Source organism: Momordica charantia (genome assembly GCF_013281855.1).
Source record: "Momordica charantia cultivar OHB3-1 chromosome 3 unlocalized genomic scaffold, Mcharantia_2.0 BLBB01000003.1, whole genome shotgun sequence".
NCBI lineage: Eukaryota > Viridiplantae > Streptophyta > Magnoliopsida > Cucurbitales > Cucurbitaceae > Momordica > Momordica charantia.
Window position 1 is genome coordinate 4,982,608 of NW_028275161.1, and position 6,505 is coordinate 4,989,112.

The 6,505-nt window shown below is 40.5% G+C and overlaps 1 non-coding gene across 1 annotated transcript; it reads left to right on the top strand.

Moving 5' to 3' along the window:
* Nucleotides 1–3,395: 3,395 nt before the first annotated feature.
* On the top strand, nucleotides 3,396–3,502 carry LOC148212219 (small nucleolar RNA R71). Its single transcript, XR_015789978.1, has one exon. It is a non-coding gene; the product is annotated as a small nucleolar RNA R71 (small nucleolar RNA).
* The last annotated feature ends 3,003 nt before the right edge of the window (nucleotides 3,503–6,505 follow it).

The window sequence follows — 6,505 nt, forward strand, 5'->3', positions numbered from 1 at the left end:
ACTTGGTTTTCAGTACCCTTCCTGTCCCTAACTTCAATATCAAACTCTTGAAGTAACAAAATCCACCGTATCAAACGTGGTTTAACATCTTTTTTAGCAAATAAATATTTTAAAGCACAATGGTCAGTAAAAAAAATGACTTTTGTGCCGATCAAGTAAGACCTAAACTTATCAAAGGCGAACACAACTGCTAACAGTTCCTTTTCAGTAGTAGTGTAATTGAGTTGTGCACCGGTCAGAGTCTTACTAGCATAATACACAGGATGCAAGATCTTGTTTTTACGTTGTCCTAACATAGCTCCTATTGCATAATCACTAGCATCACACATGAGCTCGAAAGGTAGGTCCCAATTAGGTTCGATAATTATAGGGGCTGAACATAAAGCAACTTTCAACATTTCAAATGATTTTAAACAATCATCATAAAAAACAAATGGTCTATCATGTTCTAATAATTGACACAAGGGTTTAGAAATTTTAGCAAAGTCTTTTATAAAGCGGCGATAAAATCCCCCATGCCCTAAAAAACTTCTAATCCCTTTAACATTCGTGGGAGGAGGTAGCTTTGAAATGATGTCTATCTTAGCGTGGTCTACCTCTATTCCTTGCTTGGAAATTTTGTAACCCAAAACAATACCCTCTTGTACCATGAAATGACACTTCTCCCAATTTAGGACTAGGTTTGTTTGTTCACATCTCTCAAATACTCTCTCCAAATTAACTAAACATGCGTCAAAAGAATTTCCAAAAATAGAAAAGTCATCCATAAAAACTTCTAGAATATTTTCTACCATGTCAGAGAAGATGGCCATCATACACCTCTGAAAAGTCGCGGGTGCATTGCATAATCCAAAGGGCATTCGCCTGAAAGCGAACGTACCATACGGACACGTAAATGTTGTCTTCTCCTGGTCTTCTGGAGCAATAGTTATTTGATTATAACCCGAATATCCATCTAAAAAACAATAAAAATCCTTACCTGCCAGACGGTCGAGCATCTGGTCAATAAACGGTAGAGGAAAATGGTCCTTCTTCGTTACCTTGTTGAGTTTGCGATAGTCTATGCAAACTCTCCACCCACTCACAGTTCGGGTTGAGATGAGCTCATTCTCCTCGTTGGCCACCACGGTTATACCCCCTTTCTTTGGTACACACTGTACTGGACTTACCCAGCTGCTGTCGGATATTGGGTATATAACACCGGCGTCAAGCCATTTAAGAATTTCTTTCCTTACAACCTCTTTCATCTTCGGGTTCAACTGCCTTTGACTCTCGATAGAGTTCTTAGCATCTTCTTCCAATAGAATTTTGTGCATGCAAAAGGCCGGGCTTATCCCTCGGATATCTGTTATCGTCCATCCAATGGCCTTTTTGTGCTTCTCCAAAATCTGCAATAAAGAATATTCATTAGTAGGTGATAAATTGGAAGCTATAATAACTGGTAAAATGTCGTTATCCCCTAGATACGCATATTTCAAATGCGACGGCAATGGCTTTGCTCCAACGTGGGTGGTTCCACTATGGACGGAAGTAACGACTTGCATTCTTCTTTTTGTATTTTTTCAACAAGATTAATCACATCTTCCGGTCCTTCTGCTATCTTATCAAGCTCTTCTTCAATCTCTGTAACTAACAAGTCATAAAACTCATCAAACATAACAGGATTCAAGCTAGTTATAGCAGAGCACTCTTCAAAGTCTCATGGTAATTTCATGGCGTCTAGAACGTTAAATTTAACTTCTTCATTATTTACCCTCATTGTAATTTCTCCCTTCCTCACATTAAAAACTGTATCCCCAGTGGCTAGAAATGGTCTTCCCAAAATAATGGGAACGTCTAAGTCCGCCTCGCAATCTAGAATGATAAAGTCCGCAGGGAAAATGAATTTGTCCACCTGGACTAAAACATCTTCTATCTTTCCCTCAGGTCTTATGATAGATCTATCTGCTAGTTGGAGGGTAACCGTGGTAGGTCTAGCTTCTCCTATGCCCAAAGATTTGAAAACTGATAATGGCATAAGATTAATGCTAGCACCTAGATCACATAATGTCCTTCCTAAGTTTTTTCCTCCTATGGAACATGGAATGGAAAAACTGCCAGGATTGTTACATTTTATGGGTAGCGGGCTGCCTACAGCTTCACTACTACATTTTGTCATGGCTACCAGTTCATGCTCTCCTATCTTTTTCTTCCTAGAAACTATATCTTTCAAAAACTTAGCATAATTTGGCATCTGTTCAAGAGCATCTACTAATTGTATATTTATATGCAATTGTTTTAAAATATCTAAAAATTTTCTAAACTGGGAATCATTATTTTTCTTAACTAATCTTTGTGGAAACGGGGGAGTAGGGTTAAAAGAAGGTTGTACCTGTGGAGGAACACTCGGGGTGTCCTCATTACCTTTTCTAATATTTTCTTTTTCTGGTGTTGTTGGATTTTCTAGTATCTTTACAGTTGGTTCAGTGGACGGAATTCGTACATCTGTTCTAGGCATTGTTGGTCCATCATATGCCAGTCCACTCCTAAGGGTGACAACTTTGCACTGTTCTTTCCCTTCTCGTTTTGGTAATTCAGTATGGCCTGGAAAAGAACCTCGTGGTCTATTCTTCAATTCATTGGCGAGCTGTCCCAATTGGGTCTCGAAATTCCTCATTTATGCCGCTTGGGATTGTATCACTGCGTCGGTTCGGGCCATGTACTCCTCCATCATATTCTCAAGATTTGAGTTGTTATTTTGAACTGGTGGAGTCTGTGTTCTCTGATTGTACTGCTGTTGCGGTGGCGGGATGTATTGCTGTGCAGGTGGAACATAGGGCTGCTTGTTCTGCTGGCTCTGCCTTTGATTAAAACCGCTCGAACCTCCTTGACCTCTCCATGAGAAATTAGGGTGGTGCCTCCAACCTGGGTTGTAGGTGTTCGAATATGGGTTAAAGTTCCTATTGTTCCCATGTCCTACATAAAAAACGGAAGCAGGGTTATGCGGACAATTATCATAAATATAGTTTTCACTGCAAAATGAACAAATGAGATCGTTGACTTGGTAAACAGGGGCAGGAGTGCAATAATCCGGCTGCACAGGTTGTATCGGCGTGGCTAATGGATTTTTTATTCCCAATGCCATCTCTTTTAGCCTCTGGTTCATTGTAACCATCTCTTTTTGCATCGAGGTCGCAATGTCCAGAGCCAAAACTCCAGCTGGATCTTGCTTCTTTGGTGCTGCCCTAGATCTTTGCGAATACCATAGTTCGTTGTGTGAAGCTAAGTCATTTAGGATGTCGACTATCTCGTTGAATGTCTTCTTTGTAAAGGCTCCATTAGCAGCATTGTTTAGCATCATCTTAGTAGGATGATCTAAACCTCTAAAGAAATGTTCTATTTGGATGCATGCCGGCAAGCCATGGTTCGGACATTTCCTGATTAGTTCTTTAAATCTTTCCCACGCCTCGTGAACAGGTTCACGATCATACTGTCTAAAGGAGATGATCTCCTCTCTGATATCAGCGTGGCGAGTAGGTGGGAAGAATTTTGTTAAGAACTTCTCCACTAACGACCCCCATGTGGTGATGGATCCCGGTGGAAATGCATTGAGCCATGCTCTAGCTTGGTCATTCAAAGAAAATGGAAAAAGTGTTAGTCTAAGAGCATCGTCTGTTATACCAGGTAATCGAAATGCATTTGCAATTTGAATGAATGATTTCAGATGATCTTGTGGATCCTCATGTTCCTGCCCTCCAAAATGTCCAATTGTCTGCAACATTTGGAACATCATTGGTTTAAGCTCAAAGTTTGCGTGGGCTGGAATAGGGTTGACTATCCCTGAATCAAAGTTCTGAAAAGCCGTGGCGGCATATTCTCGCATTGCCACGTCTCTGTTGTCCGCCATTTGGATATGGTTGAATTCATCATTTCTTGCGTGATCCCTCATATTACCGTTAACAGCAGGTGGATCAACCGGATCACGAGGTGGAATATCTGCAATTGATGTGCTCGTACTCTCTACCTCACTTTCAGGACTGATTTCCCTTCTCTCTCTTTTTGCTTTTCTAGTTGTTTTCGAAGTCTTTGATCCTTTCGAGTTTTTTGAAGGGTCCACTCAATCTCAGGGTCAAGGGGTAGAAGAAAAGATCTTGTGCTCATGCACTTTAACTTACCCTTGTGAGATAAACGACCAAAAATATAGAACAAAAACGGTGGATGGAAATTACACCCAACAACAATTCACAAAAATTAAAAAAAAAAGAATTTTAAAATAATTTTAAAACTAAAGTCCCCGGCAACGGCGCCAAAAACTTGACTGATGGTTTTGCTGAACGCACGCACTAAGCGTGGTAACAATTCTATAGATGCAAGCGCACACCTGTCAGAGTAATATAAAATGGATGGAGTATCCAAGTATCGATCCTCAAGGACTTCTAAAGAATTTCCAAACTCTGAAGTTTTAAAGAATAGTGAATGTTGAAATGAGTGATTCTTGTAAAATGGGAAGTGGTCACAAATAATGGTTTTGGATTTGGGATTTGGTCTTATAATAGTAAAACCTAGCCCGAATTACTTCAAGTTAGCCAACAAAAAATCAAGGATACGCTAAGGACGATATGCAGTTTACTTTAGGAACCAACGACTACGCTTTTCACTTGACTTATGTCTAAGCAAGTTCAAAATCCTAAGACATTCCCTAATATGTCTATTATGAGAGATATCTTAGTTTTAGGATGGAAATAGTCGCAACCTCGGGTTAAGTACCTATGTCTAGGCTACTTAACCGGAACCCTTATGTCTAAGGCGCTCCTCTCCTCGGTTTAACCACTCAACAATGCAAAGAAGCAACCTTTTCAGTATTGACCTGTTAAGACTTACAGTGGCCTTCTCTAAATCCTAACTTTTTGGGAAAACATGTTGAGCAATGAATGGAAAGCAACAACACTACTTCTTAGCAACCCTCTTTTAGAAATAAAAGGCTAACTATCCATAACCGGGCTAGAGACGGGAATTTAGAAAGACATATTGAAGAAAATACAGCAAGTAAAATGGTTGAGACTGGAATGCATGTGTGAAAAACAAAAGTTAACTAACGGAGAGTTTTTATCGGGATTGAGAGCTTCGCCCTTCTCTTTCAAGCAAGGGGGAGTGTCACGTGCTCTTTCCTCCAAAAACACAACTCTCTTAACTAAAAATAAAGTAAAGGCAAAGGGAAGATAAGCAAAGTGCTAGATTTTTATATATTTGATTAAGTAGAAAATAACTAAGTACAAATGGAAACAAAACAAAGCTCAATAAACGAATGTAAAGTGCTCGGGATTTAAAAACCAAAAGCAACTAATGAAAGCAACTCAAAAGTACTCAGAAAGCAACAAAGAAACACTAAAAAATGATCAAGAGAAGGAAGCAAGGCTTGATGAATTTGTTGGAGAAGCTGCTGGAATTTATAGCTGTGCAGAATTGGTTAGGTAGGTCCTAAAACGATGGTGAATCACCCATTTCCAACTCCTTTGACTGACTAAATCTTGCTCAAACTGATAGTGGAACACTTCTTCTACACGTATGCATCGGTTGGAACCACCAAAACGCATTGGAAGACGCGTTTCATTAAGGGCAAAGTTGGAAGAAAACCTGTTTTCTGCAGCCTTCCCTGGCGCCTGGCGCCTCCCATGTAAATATTTCCGTCTTTTTGCTTCTTTTGATTAATTTGCACTGCCAAATGGTCCTTAAATTTCATAAATACAATATAAGCCAACCACAAACCATCATATATGAATTTTGCATGAATTGGAACTCAAACGACCGAGAAAAAGTCCGGAACAAAGTTAAAACATAGTAAAAACAGCATCTAAAACCTTCTTTTTGCGCATGTAAACAAGCGTAATCAGACCTCAGAGCCATTGGCTATGGTAGCTTGGAGTGCCTTTAGGGCTGCTCAGTGTGGAAAGTTGCTTACGCGATGAGTCCCTTTACACAGAAAGCAAACAAGGCCCCTCGATTGAAGTTGTTCTGTTGGTTTGGCCCGTGCTAGTTGGTTCCACCCCTCTGATAGGGTCTGCGATCTGTTCCTCCATTCCTGTCTCCTCCCCCACTTTTGGGTGAGCTTGTTCTGGCAGTTTTGTTCCCACTACTCGATGAGGGTTGGTTCCTTCTATAATCCTGAGACTGCTCGTTATCAAGATTAAACAGGCGTTCAGCCGCAGCATAAGTAGCCGAGGTCTTGAACCCCTTGGTCGTACAACTTGGACTTGGCCCATGGTTTCAAGCCTTCCACGTAGTAGAAGACTTTGTCTTTCTCTGACATGTCTCGTATGTCCAACATCAGTCCAGCAAACTGCTTTACGTAGTCTCTGATATACCCAGTGTGTCATAACTCTCGCAGTTTACGTCTCGCTAGAATCTCAACATTTTTCGGAAAAAACTGCGCCCTAAGAGCTTTCTTCAACTCATCCCATGTGTTTATAGTGCATCGTCCCTCTTGGATGTCCATATACTTGGACCTCCACCAAAGCTTTGCATCTTC